At 33.7% G+C, this 16,881-nt stretch overlaps 1 protein-coding gene across 1 annotated transcript in view; it reads left to right on the forward strand.

Annotated features, from left to right (window-relative positions):
- Nucleotides 1–288: 288 nt before the first annotated feature.
- The window catches only part of LOC112053508 (uncharacterized), a 68,873-nt gene continuing 52,280 nt past the window's right edge, over nt 289–16,881 (forward strand). The window contains exon 1 of the mRNA XM_024092945.2: nt 289–713. The gene's annotated coding sequence lies outside the window, so the exon portion shown is untranslated. The remainder of the gene's footprint in view (nt 714–16,881) is intronic.

The raw sequence follows: 16,881 nt of genomic DNA on the forward strand, positions 1-16,881 counted from the left end.
TATCACTAAAAATGTTTTCAACTTTTCAGTAACACAACACAGCATTATGTAGGTAACTAAAAAATAAATCATTGCAATTGCAATTATATTACATAGAACCTTAACACGTGAAGTTAAGATTTATTTTAAAGTAATTCATGATATCAACTTGCGGTGGTTTGGAGTCCGACCATGCGGCATCGATGCGGATTCATTTCACTCACTCAACTCAACTCAAGCAATCACGGCTTGCCTTCGTTCACCCTACAGGTCGTTTCGTTCAATTCAACCCGCCAGCGCCAGCCGCCATATTGGTTTGAACCTCTGAGTGGAGCGGTCGTGTAGATGGCATTAGCGAAGTGACAGGCAGTTAACGATGAATCAAAACTTTCAGAACTCACGAGTTTCGTGTTTAAATTTCACTAAATGTTTATTTACTGTGTAGTGCGGATACAAACAAGTTTTTTAAAGTTCAAGTTACAAGTTGCGAGCACAAATCTTAGCCGATCGGGACTTCGTTGAAGTTGAAATGCAAGCATTCCTCGGCGTATGTTGAACTTTACGTTTTTTTTTCGGTGCCGCTTTTCAATACCTTTCGAGTATTTTAAAGCTTTGAACCTTTATAAACTGTGTATTGGTTGAACTATATTCTCGCTCTGTTGTTTTGTTATGGTGTAAAAAAAATAGTGTTTACAACGTTGGGTTCATTGAAGCTGATTACCGAAACATTCAAGGTATGAATACAATTTTATTAATTATTTTTAGTTATGTATATAATTAAGTAATAAAATGAATAAAAATAGTAACAAAAAATACCTGTATTGTAATGCAAATGCTTAAATACCCAAATAAAATTCTGTAATGAAAGAGGTAGAGTTGCAGTAGTTTTACATAATAACAAAGTGGTTCTAAATAAACATAAACACGTAAACGGTGTAACTGTGTAAGTTTGGCAATAAATAGCTTAATAAATTAGCAGCGTCGTAGTTTAATGGAATTATAATTAAGTACAAAATCATCACACTAATATTTTATAGGAGAAAGTTTGTAAAATGTTCGTTACTCCTACGCCGCTGTTACTTTGATGAACCGATTTGGATAAAATTTAGAATTGATATACCCCGGATTTATCTCCGAAAAAATCCATGGTTGCTACAAGATTTGGGAAAAACTGAATTTCACGCATACGAAGTCGCCGGCTTCAGCAAGTTAGGTAGGTAGGTACAAATAAATGCGAATTTGAGTTTGTTTCTTTGTTACATTGGAATGCCAAAGCCGATCGACATTATACGAACATGATGTCAGGGGTCTTGAAAAGGTTATCATCAAATAAATACATTTTTATACCTACCTACTATGTCACTACTACTACTAAGTCAACAAAATCTACATCAAGGCGAGCGAAGTCGCGAGCAAGTGTTAGTCAGTAAATCACTTCATAATTTAGTTAATTTGTTAGAAATTTGCATTTTGTTGTTTTATATAATTCTTTACGTTTAATACTAATTTATAAAAGAGAACAGGCTGTGCCTTTTAGTAGAGTTACCACGTTTTGGGAAAAATAGGGATAGGTATTCAATCTAGAGTGATATTTGTTATAGACATAAATACCTATGACATCTGAATGGAATGCTTTTTCATCACATGTGAATTTTAGATAATAAATAATAGTTTTAATTAGCTTAAAAATGCAAAACCTAGCAAAACGTAAATATTGCAGACGTACGAGTACCTTCCTATCTCGAGACTAATAAATTGGTATCTTATCTAAAGCATGCCTTACCAGGTCTTACCTTGATTATCATCATAAACAACTAGGTAGCTAACATTGTTTTTCAAATGACGTTGTGAAAAATTGATTGATGTTCATATTTTAATGGCTGTCAAGTTTCCATGGTAGCAACACATATGATTTTTCCTCTTACACTAATCGAGTTTTCATAATAGCGATCGATTAATTATTTTAAACTACACATGTAGTTTAAAATCACAATCCAATCGCTTTACATATTAACCTATCATCAATGTTTCATGATTATAACAAAACTATTGTAATACTGTACTATGGAATATTACAAATAGTTTTTATAATTCGGTTCACTGTTAAGCACGATTCTCCTCTCAGAATGAGAGGGGTTGGGCTAATAGTCCACCACACTATCCCAATGCAGATTGGCAGACTTCACACACCTAGAGAATTAAGAAAATTCTAAGGTATGCGGGTTTCCTCCCGATGTTTTTCCTTCACCGTTTGAGACCCTAATAAAATAGTAAAAACCCAAAAAACAAAAAAGATTGTTTAATTTTTATTTGTCTAGCTCTACACTAATCCCTTATAGTATGTAGTGGATTTTCTTTTTTCACGCAGATTAAATTTATCTACGAGAATTATATTGGTAGGTTCGCTTTGTTTTATTTAGACCGGACTTAAGTAAAATTTTAAGAAAAACAAACTCACGGATATCCTGGATCTTTTTAAGTATTACATTTCAATGTAGAAATATGTTTAGGTTGTGTCTATTAAATCAGGTCGAAATAATAATATAATGCCCTCGTGTAAGTCCTTGTATTATAGACCGTGAGTCAAAGCATACGGGTTCTTTACGCTGTCGGATTGTTGATAATATTATCAATGCAACACGCCCGTTTAGAGGTCACCGTATACCTACGGAGAAATTCTACTAGATATACATAACACAATAACGTACCACTTGTGATACTTACTTGTAAAATAAATTTACAAGAGGAGAAATTTAAATGCCTTAGAGCGATTTGAAAAAGAAATTACCGCAATACATTATGAGCATAAGTATGGAAATAAATGTTGAAATATACACATGGACTCTACCTTTTGTGCATTCATTATATTTCCAACGGTCACCCGATTTACATAATGTCATGCTTCAACAATCGTCTATATTGAGTATATCCTCGTGAAGAACGAAAATCTTACGGAATCATTCTCGCGATTGGTATCGGTTCACGGCCAGTATGGGACGGTGTTAACCGGTTCGGAAGAGTCGGTTTGCGATACGAAAAAAGAAGGCCCGTGGCCGTTGAATTTCGAGGTCGTAACCCAATTGGGGACCAGTCACAGGTACGCTTTGTAGTACACTTTCTCCGATGCGTGACGCGACCAGACTTGGACGTTTCACTCAGTCTACAGGTGCTCTGGTGATGAACGTGCGAGATGAGATGCTACACAAGCATACACAAAAAATCTCACAAGTACTCGTGAATTAATTCGCTGTAATAACTCGAAAGTTTCATCAGTGAAACTTGTTCCTGGTGAATAATGAAATGACATCTGCATCACATATTGCCTTGTTCAGATAATGGAAAAAGCAATACTCAGTTCCTGAGAAATCTCGCAAGTATTCGTAAATAAATGCGCGGCATTTCTCTCGAAAGTTTAAATCCTGTTCTCGGTGAAAAATGAAATTACACCTGCATCACCGATTGTCATGTTCTGATAATGGAAAAAAGCAATACGCAGTTCCTGATTTACGAGTTCTATTCATTAATGTTATTGATGAAATGTATTGCGGTCAAAATGGTTGTTAGCGGACGCAGACATCGATAATTAACTCTTTAAAGACTACGTAATTAGATGTCTGAGGCGCAAACATAAGACCTTCGATATTCGGTTTCGAATTACGCAGTCATTAAACGGAATTTGAAAATCCGCAAACATAAAATTGATCATCAATTTTTGAGAAACATTCGAAATAATGATAGTAATCTTTTGAAGTGATATGAAAAGTTGTCAGACTGGTTTAGGGTCGCAAAAAATTATACCTCATTAATTGTAAAAAGATGTTCAACTCTATATTGGGACTGTAAAAAGCACTTACAAGTAATGGAGGTAAGGGCTTACATATGTGGCATAATCAAGATCTCTCCTGATTATGCCATATATGTGTGCTTGTAAAAACTAGTCGGACCAAAAAAAACCTAATTAATAATTATTTAACTTCGACATTCATGTTGTAAAAACATTCATAACTTTTCGCCAAATTACAAAAATAGTTGCTTACTTAAATTGATTATTATGAAGTTACATGAAGTGACAGCAGCATGACTTCATTATTTAGAACAAAAAACTTCAGAGAATACCTTAACAACAATAACAGTTACGTCAAGTATCGATCATTCATTGACATTAGCACGTCATGTATTGTATGTACATCTGTAATTTTGTATGGAGTTCCAATCTATGAGTCAAGTCTATTAGTATTTAGATTTTGCATATGAATGCACGACCGCGATATTTTTCATGCGCAAAGAGTTCAATCATATTTTACATGAATAATTTTACGCCATTATCAGCGGGAGATTTAGAAAGCGTTGTTATTTTCTAATTTTTTCAACACAATTATATGCGATCAAACATGTTAATGCATCAATTTATCATTCTGTAATTCCTTTAATAGTGTAATTAAACTGTCCAATAAAATATAAGTATTTTATAAATTATTCCGTAGGATTAAATTTATATATAAAAACTTAGTATATGAATAACAGCTTAGTTTTTAGCCCACTTTTCTAAGTATAATCTGACTTTTAAAACGTTGGTTTAAATAAATTAATTAGGAATTTGTTTCAACTATTGCGGAAACCTTATTAAAAAAGCCAGACGCCCTAGTGCACATTAGACAGTCGTCCAATCGTTAGCTTTTGAATTCAACGCATGAATATTCAAAAACATTATACCATTCAGACATTAGGACAACACATTTTTTAATCAAATACATATAAATGTTACGAAAAAAACACATTAAGCGTAATACACAATGAAAAACAAATTAGACAAGGTAAACATGGTAATGATAATAATGAAACGATTATGTAAGGAAATATGACACAGCAAAAAGAAATTCCAGTTATGTCTAATAATTAAATTAATAGAATGAATTCAGTACGGTCATGACAGCTTTTTTGACGAATAACGTTTTAGTGCAGATTTTTTTTTTATTTAAGAATGTATTTGAATGATCCTTCTTGCGTGCGTTCGTTGCGTTGGTTACTTTGTAACATGAAAGTCCTGGGTACGATTCTCTGCTTGACTAAATTTAGGAATTCCGATTTCTAAATTGACCAATATATAGCTTGGCTTTGACTATACCACCAATTGTAGATAATAATTAAGGGTTTCATTATAAGATAATGATATAATAATAAAAATTATGAACAGTCATAAGTGTGTAGGTACTGTCAACAAAATTGGATCGGTAGCTTTGAGAAATACTTACCTACCAAATACATACTAGCAGTTGCCGCGCGAATTCACTCGCGTGGTTCCCGTTCCCGTAGGACTCTGTGATAGTGTAGCTTCCCATCTGAAGCTATATAGCTAATTATCCATATAATAACAATATAACATTATATGTTATTATGTTATATATATATATATATAACATAATAACATTAGCTATATGGCTTCAGAGCCTAATCAATGCTAAACAAACCAACAAATCTTTCTTTTTTATAATATTAGTATAGATTATAATGCCTCAGGATCGAATTTAGAAAGCTTGTTAGAAACTACTTACTACGTTCCTAAAAAAGTCATTTAGTATTTGGTCGCCCTACTTTAAAAGTGCAAAAATATGCAGTATTTGTTAATTTTGGTAAATCTTATCTTGCAAGGATATTTTTAAAGATAACAAAGTCGTCATGTTTGAACAAGAAATATTTTTTTAACACATTTTCTATTATAGTAGTAACAATCCCTCCCTTTATCAACTCTTATCTATTCCGGAAACTAAAAAAAACGTGTGACCTTTTTATCTTTCGAAACACCACCTGGGTATTTTAATCCATACTAATTATCAGGGCGAAAGTATGTCTGCCTGTCTGTTACCTTTCATGGCTGAACCGATTACGATGAATTTTGGTATAGAGATAAATTGAATCTTTTTGTATTGCGGTTAATGTATGACATTATTTACATAAAGGGGTGTGGATTTTCATCCTACTCTTAGGAACTTAGCCCGCTTCCATCTTAGATTGCATTATCAATTACCATCAGGTGACATTGTAGTCAAGGGCTAACTTGTAAATAATAAATAAAAAATTTCGATGATGAAGCTCTATTCATCATTATCATGATCATCAGCCGATGGACGTCCACTGCTGGGCATAGGCCTCTTGCATATATATCCAAACACCACGGTCTCAAGCCGCCAATATCCAACGGCTCCCTCCAACCCGCTTGATGTCCTCGGTCCATCTAGTGGGGGACTAACACTGCGCTTTCTGGTGCGGGGTCGCCATTCCACCTAGGGACTTCCAACTATGTGGCCTGCACATTCATTTGTCACTTCAACTTCGCGACTCGCTGAGCAACTTAGCGACCAACTATGAGCATTTATTTAGCTCTATTACCTTACCTTATCAGCTGATAGACGTCCGCGGCTGGACACGCCCATTCGGTCTCGAGCATTCTATTAATTAATTAATTTATCTTATTAATTAACCGTTATTAATGCGTTAACGCATACGCGTTACCAACAATTGAAATGTGGAACAATCGCGCGGTTTCGCGTTTCAAAACGGAAATATTTCATTTATCATCATTCATCACTAATGTTCGCTGTGCCTACTGTTCTCTGGGTTTGCGGTTATTGTTCTCTAATAGAACCATTGCGGGTATTGTTTGTAAACAAACGTGTGTTATGCCCAAACAGCGCGCCATGGCTATTGATATTGGCGAAAAATAGATAATGAATGACGTAAGTAATTTATTTACCGTATACTATACCTACGTATTGTTTTTAATTTAATTATTTAAATGAAAATTTACGTTGCGTTGCATCGTTAGGTAAAATAAACTTACTATGAAAGAGTATTAATGAAACTCAAGAGTAAGAGTAAATACGTACTGTATCGTCACGTATCAATTCGGCCTAAGATGTGTGCCATGACATTCCTATGTAAGATCTCGTAAAGATAAAACGACAGTCGACCAATAGCTGCTCAACCGAAAGAAAGAGAGCTATATTTCCGATAGCTCTCTTTCTTTCGGTTCGATGGGACCAGAAAAGACAGCTTTTATTTCGATTCACGCTATTGGTCGACAATATGTTATGCACAAAGTATGTCGTATAGACCAATAGACCAATCAAGAGCTAACATATCATCTATACTAATATTATAAAGATAAAATGGAAATATTTGATTGTTTGTTTGTTTGCGTTGAATGGGCTCTGAAACTACTGAACCGATTTAAAAAAATCTATATATATATTTTATCCCCGTATCCCTACGGGAACGGGAACCACGCGGATGAAACCGCGCGATGTCTGACTGAATAATAAATAGAGTTTCTCAAGAGTTTCTAGCTATTAGAATGTTTTTAATTTGAGACACCCCGTGTCTTTAGCAAGACTGTCCACGGGATTTACCTCGGGGCTAAATTTCTTTTGTCCCCCAACAAACATTTGCCAGCTAAATAGGTTTTTTTATTTCGTCTTTCATACATTTATTAACAAAGCGTTGAATGACATCAATAATTTATTGTCATGTCTTGAACAAGTGGAATTTCCTTCACCTAAATGTAGATATATTTTACATTATATTGGGTGTATTTATTTGTTCAGTTGGTAGTCTGACGATGAATACCCAGGGTTGAAGAACGAATTCTTTGAATGTTTTGTGCAAATACTAATATATACATTACATACATGTATATTGTTTACATTATAAAATGACATGTTGAAATTCATAATATTTGTAACAAGCAAAACTCGCGTAGTTCCTATTTCCATTCCCGAGGGAACACGGGGATAAAATATAGCCTATGTTACTCCTTGATAATGTAGCTTGATATTGGTGAAAGATCGATCCAGGAATTGGAGTTTATTCGCTACTATAAAATACAAATATTTCCTCTTTGTTAAATTTGCAGACGCCACGCGGTTTAACCCGCGTAGTTCCCGTTCCCAGGAATACGGGCATAAATTTAATCTATAGCACCCGGGGATAATGTAGCTTCCTAACAGTGAAAGAATTTTTCAAATCGTTTCAGTAGTTTCGGAGCTTATTTAATGTAAACAAACAATCAAATTTTTCCTCTTTGTAATATTAGTATACATAGATAATTTACATTTCGTTATAAAATGGTATAACTATATTATTCGAAAATAATATTTAATCAATAACATGCTCAGTCAGTAAGTACTTACTTGTGTTTAATCTTGGAAGTTAAATTTGAACCACTTTTTGAGATCAGACGTATAATTGTCTGAAATCTGGAAAACCGCGTAAGCAATAAAGCTATGTAAGATTTAAGTAATAATTTGGATACAATATTTATTCAAGAGGATGTTTTCTTGTTGTACTTTAATTAACTGTTAATTAAATGTTAAGTAAATAAAAACTTATTTTTTTAACATTTAAGTAACTAATTAAAATCAATCGTGACAACTATATACGAAATTGTTTTTATCAGTGAATGTCATCTGATGCCCTTGTCCTTTCCTTGAGTTAATGTTTGGAGTTGGTATCGATTTTTGTACTAATTTGTAGATTAATTTCAAAGATATAGAGTCTCAATATGTTTTTAATATCGAGGCCCATAAAAAACATGCAATCTTTATAATTTCATTCGTCATTCATTATAATGTACGCATAAAATTATATTGCCACAGGCAATGGGTGTATCCATTCAAACTACGCAACTTGCATCACCATATTTGTATGAATGAATTCCTTCAGAACGCCACTTACCATTTAGAAAATTAATTAGACGTCGGGTATTCATTTCCTACGATAAACGCCACTGACAGTTATTTAAGAGTACAATTTCCTGTGTTTGTCGAAGAGACAGATTCTAGAAATCTTGATAGCAGATTATCATTAAACCTTTATCCCTATCATGGAGCTAATCCTTTTACCGTTAGTATTTAATAGCGGTGTAGAGCCGTGATAGCCCAGTAGATATGACCTCTACCTCCGATTTCAGAGGGTGTCCGGTCCGGGGCATGCACTTCCAACTTTTCAGTTGTGTGCATTTTAGGAAATTAAATATCACGTGTACTCAAACGGTGAAGGTAAAACATCAACAAACCTGCATACTAGGCAGGTAGTGAAGTTTGCCAATCCACATTGGGCCAGCGTGGTGGACTATTTGGCCTAACCTCTCTCATTCTGAGAGGACACTCGAGCTCAGCAGTGAGCCGAATATGGGGATGATGATTATGTAGCATTTGGTATTGTAATATCTCTACGTATGATGCCAATAAAGAAACCCATCGGTCTATTAGCCAATACACTTTGACTTTCTTTTGAGAAGGTATGATATCAAGATTGTACCCATTTCAGAGAGTGCCTTGGAAATAATCAAACTTTTTTGGCTTTGCTTAAAGTGCTTATCAAACATTCCTATACAAAAAAGTTTGAACATGTTTCCAATGCCCTTAAGAAATGAAATATTACTTGCTTCAATGACGAAGCAGATATTCTCAAGTCGTGTGAAGTCTGCCAATCTTGTCTTGATCAGTGTAGATGATTATGGCCTAAATTTTCAATCTGAGAGCAAAAAGGTAGAGATAGGTTGATGCAAGGCTAGAATAAAAATTTGTAAGGGCAAAACATATTTTGCACGGCTTTCTGGTAAAATATTCTAAATCTTCTCTTCACGATCTTCAGGCCGCGAAGGTCCTCAGACCGCGAGACCTTGCGATAAGCCATTTTGCTCATAAGCCCCGCCTCTTTGTTGATGTGAATTGTGACGTTGAAGGATGTTTAGCTGCTTAAAGAAGGCGCTATGTCGACATACTTCAAAGTCAACAAAGGCATTCAAAGTAACGTTTATTTGAACTGTCTCATACCAACACATGTGGCCCAAATCGCGCCACATTCCCGTTCACGGTCCAATCGGACACGATCTTGGTCTTGCGAAATCGATTTTAAATCTACGTGCCGCGTTCGTTCACGAGATAGATTCTTGCGTTTTTAAGGTTATCGGGTCCCTTAAAGGCCTTATAGGCAAAATTGTTTTGAAACCTTTCAACGGTTGACGAGTGAGCCACGACCTGTCGTGTCGGTTTCTTTGCGAATTGTTTGACATATGTTCAATGGAATTCCATTGCTATTGTGGTATTGTCTAATGTCTATGTATATCTACATTCCGTATTGGTTTACGAAATAATTAGGTGTTACTTGCTAGCGACATGCTCTGACTGTTCACATTGTGATTCATAAGAAAGTTTTAGGTATAATTCATTAATGGTTTGTGTAAATCAGCTAAAATTTAAAACGATCGAAGATGTCTGAAAAATTGTTTTTTTTTGTCATCTTCAAATATTACTTTTACCTTACCATTCGTAAATCCGGTTTGAAGAATCAGCAACTTCTGAATGTTAACAAAAATTCGCAACAATGTAACTCGTAAACCTGTTTCCCATGGACTCGCCCCATAAAATGCAGCCAACTTTAATAGCTTCGTTTAGATCGAAAAAGTAAACAATAGTGAGTGCATAGAAAACCTTGGCCTGTCCGCGACTTACTGTATTTCTAATCCAATTGGCTAATGCAGACAAACTAACTGACTTACAACAATAAAATATACATCTTTTGTAATCGGCCTTTATTTACCTAAATGGAAATAAAATCCATAAAAGATACGAAATCTAGCTCCGTGACTTCGGAGATCACGTGAATAGATCAAAGGCCATTGAGATGTCTGAAACGGTTAAACCAAAAATACCAGAGAAAAATATACATAAGGCGCTGAAATATGCCATGATCATTCAATAATGCAAAGAGCAATCATGTGTAATTAATGCAGTTAAGAGAGTCTTCAGGCTAAATGATTTCATAGAAAGTATAGAAGATTAAGTAGCTGACATTGTTAAAGTTGTAAGACTACGAAATGTAGAACACGATATCAAGAAATCTACAAAGAAAATTGTCAATGTTACTACAGTCATTTGGTTCCCACGATACATATGCGTAAAAGGTTAAGCTTAACCATTTAGAACACAACGACACGTAAGCCTTTTAGCAAACAATGTTAGAAATAGAGAACGATCATACGGCACGCGTTGATGACGTCGCGCCATAACAATCAAGATAAATATTTGGGTAGCACGTTCGTATGAAGATATTAAAGTTTACGTCACGATTACAAAAGTTTATATATGTATGATGTAATTATAATTCAACTGTTTGCCCAACTTTTTGAAACTCCTTAACGATGGAATCGCAATAAAATTTGGAATTATAATGAAATTGCCCCATTCTTTAATGTACGAATTGTGGTGCAAATTGGTTTTATTGTACCTTTTATATTGTGTTTGTTTTGTTGGGAAAAACAATTTTATCTCTGTCCATTTACATTAAGAGCATATTCGGCGTCTTTTGTTAAACCATAACTTGAATTCTACTTAACATTTAAAAAAATACTACTTGTTGCGTCAGATAGACATACTCGTACAGTCAAAACATATTATTTACACCAACGATTTTATACTATGCTACTATATTGTATATGATCTTTGATTTACACTAAAATATGATGCTATGTAATTTTCATATAGAAATGATTTCGAAAAATACATCTTTGTCTGATTTCTAAAACTGTTTTAGTTTATTTTTCAATTTTGTGCAAGTCGAATGACATTAAAAAAAATATTGCTATGTTGTTGTACAAGAGTCAACAACATTGAAACCGACTTCAACATGTTATCGTTTATGTCTAAGACGAGGATCACACCTGTCCTAGTCTCCCAGAAAGAACGGTTACTAAGCCAGTCCGTATAGAGAAAGACTAAAAACTAGACGAGGGATTTGATGTTCATAGAATCTATAATCATGTTTGACCGGTCCATGTAGAGTCTGCAACTAGACGCCTACTTACGGGAGCGGGCAAGGCGACCGGCGTTTGCAATTTGCGCAAATTGCAGTAGCACCGGCAAATTTTGCTAATCACAGACTATTTTCTTTTTTATAAACGTAGCTTCCCAAAGCCTTGTAGCCAAAGCATGAACGGGAACTTTGACTTCTGATTTTATTCTTATGCTAGCAAACGGCCGCGACTTCATCCGCGTGGATTTCAGTTTTTCACAAATCCGCAGCGTAAAGGAGAATCAAACGTACACACATATACACACACAAACTTTCACCTTTATGATATTAGTGTGATTTTAAATCTAGTTGAAAAGTAGAACACGATCATTTAATTCATGACTACTATATTACTATTCTCGTTGGAAGAGTGAAATATATCTGTCACAGATACGAAATACTAAATTGCAATCTCCGCTTCGACCAATATAAATAAATCACAAATGTTATGTATGGCTTTAACCATATGTTGGTACTGTTCCACTCTTGGGAGATTCGGTTGGCAATTATAGAGTTATGTTAGATTTGTTTTACCTGCTGCGATTTTACTGTAGCTAGGTTAAACAGTATAGTAAGTTAATATAATAACTACTTTCGAAGTTTCTATTTTCGAAAAGCTTTCTATTTCGATATATTTTATAGTCAGTAAATTACATTAGTATTAGAATTCTATACATTGGTCATTATTCATATACCTATGAATTATGACCAATGGCGTGCAATTCATAAATGCAAAAAATTCACTACCTACCCTAGGACGCTAAAGAACAAAAAAATCCAGTTTCTAAGATTTGTGTCTCAAGTGCCTACCCTTGTGTACGCCATTGCTTATAAATGTATGATTGAATATAACATATCAGTTTATAACAATTAGGGTGTTTAAATCAAAGTAAAGTTATTTTTATTGCTGACCATAGCACCACAACTAACCATGTACGCGACTAACGCATGACCCGTTTTAACATTTATGGATATCCGGTTTGCTGTATATGTAAGGATAATAGGTGCATAGCATTTCTGAATAGGAAAGGGACTGCGGTTAGTGTTACTAACCTCTCATTCTGGGAATAGAATTTCTTTAAGCCTTCTTGGTTCCTTTTAAACGGACTACTTTACTAGATACTTCATTGACCTACCTATAAAGAACTTTTTCTTAGGGAATTCCGTTCTATCTTATCTATCGTTTATTCATTGATATTAGTTATAATCGTACCATCATAAAAAATATCCGTGGGGTTTTGAGTGCTCAAGTAATCGCCGACCAGTGCTCTAGAATGAAGAACCTCTTCCAACAGCGCGGTGTTTCTAGAACTTCTATGATGAACCTTCTCACAATGTGCGCCGTTTCTAGAACTATACCCTTCTTATATCTAACATCAAATATTATCAATTGGTCGAATTGTAATTATTCTCATCCCTCTTCTCTTGCATTCATACTATGCTTATGCTTTTCATTGTTACCTATCTTTTCAATTGATAATTTTCCTGTTCTCTTTATTATTTTATAATCAATATTTGTTTTGTTTTGTTGTTTGTATATTTCACAAGTCTGGACAAAATGTCACGTGTATCACTCAGTCGGTTTCCCTAACTTTCTATCGAACCTTTTAAATTCAATAAACCGGTTGATATCCAAGACAGATTAGACAGACTAACGGAATTTATGTATTTCTGGTCGTGCAAGCTATCGATTTACTGGCAAGTTTTTTTCACGCCTCAAAACCATCAAATCCATCTGATCAAGTTTCAAATTGACCGTGACATCGAGTATCAATCTTATATTTTCCTTATTAGAATACTAGTTTATCATAATCCACGCGCTGTTTTGAAATATTTTTCATACTTATCTGATCTGATTTTAGTTATTAAACAAAATATATAATTCTCAAATCAATTATATTGCATGAACCGTTATGTTACCATTAAGTGATTAAAGCACATCAAAGGCCGGAAACAGTGTCATTAGTACAGTTTTTTTACGTTATGATAGTGATCTAACGAGAAAATAACCATTATTCAATCATGAACAAGTACCTATTAGGAACAGAAAAAGATTTGGTTAAGTAGCCAAAATCATATTTTCATATAGGCCTATATCGGGTTATTTTATGATGACCATAGATAATAACAAGCGAACCAATAGCTTGCCCTAATATTATACAAATATTTGGATTAAATCTAGGAAGCTAAGCTAAAAATACTGCCTGACTTTCGTCTGAAGTCACATTTTAACCCAATCTAGTAACTTTGATGGCAATGTAATAATATAGTGCCAATGTAATAAATTATTGCCATGTCGTTGGTGTGATGAACTGATATGATTCATAAACTTTGTCTAATTTTACACATTAACTCAAAATAAAAACACTTGAGTTAATGTGTAAAAGTTAGACATTAGTTAGATTATTAGTTAGACATTAGAGACTGTTGGTAACTTTGATTTATTTATTTCTTTGGACTACCAACAAAATCATATGTAAATAGAACTAAATTATCTTGAAAACTAGGGAAGTGCAAAATATTAATATTAATTATGATAACTAGGTTATAACTACAAATTAGAGAAACTATAACTTAAGTAAAATATCTAAGAACACAAACAACGCTAGTAGTGCTAGAGATACATGTTATAGCATATTTTATGTAACAGCTTTATATTTTTCTTGTAATTAAAATATAAATAAATTGTGCGAAGTCTGTAACAAACTCACCAAAAATAATTACAAAGACGACGTAGCTTTAGCGTGTTTCACAAAGACAAATATTTGAAGATTAGTTACGCATTAAACCACAACTTTAATCTTCCCATCATAATTACGATTTCTTTAATAGCGCGTGACGGACACGATACTGATACAATAACAAGTAAAATAACAAATTACCTCCGTGTTTTGATACAAGCATATTAAATACTTGACCTTTTTGTTCTCTATTAGGTAATACTGGCACCAGTGAAGTTTTTGCATGTCTCAATATTGCTTCCAATTGGCGCCACAGTATAAGGAAAAATTTCCAATAAATTATTTTTTAACCTAACCAATGTATCCGTTACCTCTCCAATAAAGTAAGTTAGACTTGGTAGTACGAGTAACTATAAGTATATATCATTTTGTATTTTACTGTAATGTAATAAGAGATAGGTATGCACTTCCCAAATAATTTAATGCTTTCACAAGTAGGTAAAATAAATCATCTTTTACGAAAATTAGATTTCGATAATATAGTCAGTTTTATGAATAGTACCGACTTAGTAGCTATAAAAACTAATAACTGCCACTTTACCTTAATCTTATCAAGAACAAAAGGAAACCAATACAAAAATTAAATGACTTGATAAGGCTGTCAAGGTAATTGTAATATTTCACACTCTGCAGGTAAGGACATTTTTTTACAACAGCTAGGCGATAAGTTTGTATAAGGTTTTGACAATTCATACAATGTTGAAGGATAGGTTGGGTGTATTACTTCAAGAATGTAAAGAATGCAATCATCAGGTAGAGACATGGATTCGAACTGGTTTTAAGGTAGCATTTTTTATTTAACTAAAAACCGATATAGTTTCTAATTTATTTTATCAAACCTCAGATTATCGACTAAAGAATTGGTTGAGGCATTAGTGTCTGATGGAAATTTTACTTTTAAATAATTAAAATTTTATCTTTATTACTTTTCCTGATAACAGTTATTTTATAAAACCTACATTTCTTTGATATATTATTATTCCACAGTACAAAAGAAAGTTGCAGACGAATTATGTTAATTTACATATTAAATTTACCTTGACATTTTAGAATTGAGGTTATCTTTTAAATGGCTTAGACTAGGAAGTATCTTTAAACGAAATTTAAATGGTTGTTTTGTAAATATGACCATTAATAATCAGAACCACTTCGGCTGTCCGGCTATCTATACATCTATTTGCAAGTAGATAGTTTTTGAGGTTGGTCCCCATTAAATCGAAGTCGTGACAAGCCCATTTCAGTACACGCATTCAAGGTGATCAAACAATACTTCAAATGACACACTCGAGGATATAAGTGACCTTAAGATTATAAGTAAATTATACCCAAAGATTAAGATTTAACTAGTCCACATCTACGACTTCGTCTTCGTTTAACCGGTTTTCTTTTCCATCCATATGCCAGTTCTCATCGAAATATAGTGCCAAGCTAAGCTGATTATGTAAAATCTATAAAAAGAGTAGGGTAAAAGAGGAATGTTAAAAAATTCCGTTCACTCTTCTTTTAGTGCCCCTGAATACTTAATGTGAAGTTTTATGCGATATGACTACACCTGATTATCAAAATGATTGTAAACTTTTGAAGGAGCTACAATAATAAAAGATTTTAATGTTTAATCAATCAATAACGTCATTGTACGAAAAATACCTGAAAAGCTACAAAACTATGGACCTTTATCAAATAAATGCACTTGATTTAAATATTCAAAAATTAGTATCCGTGTTAGTGACATTCATGCCTTTGAATGCAATAAATCACGCTCACTTAATGCTTACACTAAAGATAAAAGAGACAACTGTTATCTGTTTAATAGACCTTTTTTATTAACCAACTTGACTTAGAAACCTGACGGAGCGTATTCTCAAGATTGTACTATTGAGATTACATAAATAGCTGCAACAACGTAAATTTTTATCTCATAAGCAATAGATCAATGACAAGGGCCTAGAAATGTATTGGTCATCCCTTGCAACTTTTTTTATCTTTATTCCGAGTGAGATCTTTATCTATGACCACACACGATGGTGATCGATTATGAGGATTGCAAATATGATTTTGGAAAATATTCCTAAAGATATTTTAAGAGATATTTTACCAGAATCATGAAGTTGAATTCAACAGTTATTTATGAAAGTGTTTTAAAGTGATGTGATAAGTAGGTAATCAACAAAAGTTGGTCTTAACTTTTTATTGTCGTTAAGTACTCAGTTAAGAGTAGGTACCAATGTTTCTAAAAAAAGCTTTATTTTACGTGACTACTGTTTAATGCCCAAATCGTCGAGATGAAAGTTCATTGAACCGTCTCCGTGAT

Source organism: Bicyclus anynana, chromosome 4 (genome assembly GCF_947172395.1).
Source record: "Bicyclus anynana chromosome 4, ilBicAnyn1.1, whole genome shotgun sequence".
Classification (NCBI taxonomy): domain Eukaryota; kingdom Metazoa; phylum Arthropoda; class Insecta; order Lepidoptera; family Nymphalidae; genus Bicyclus; species Bicyclus anynana.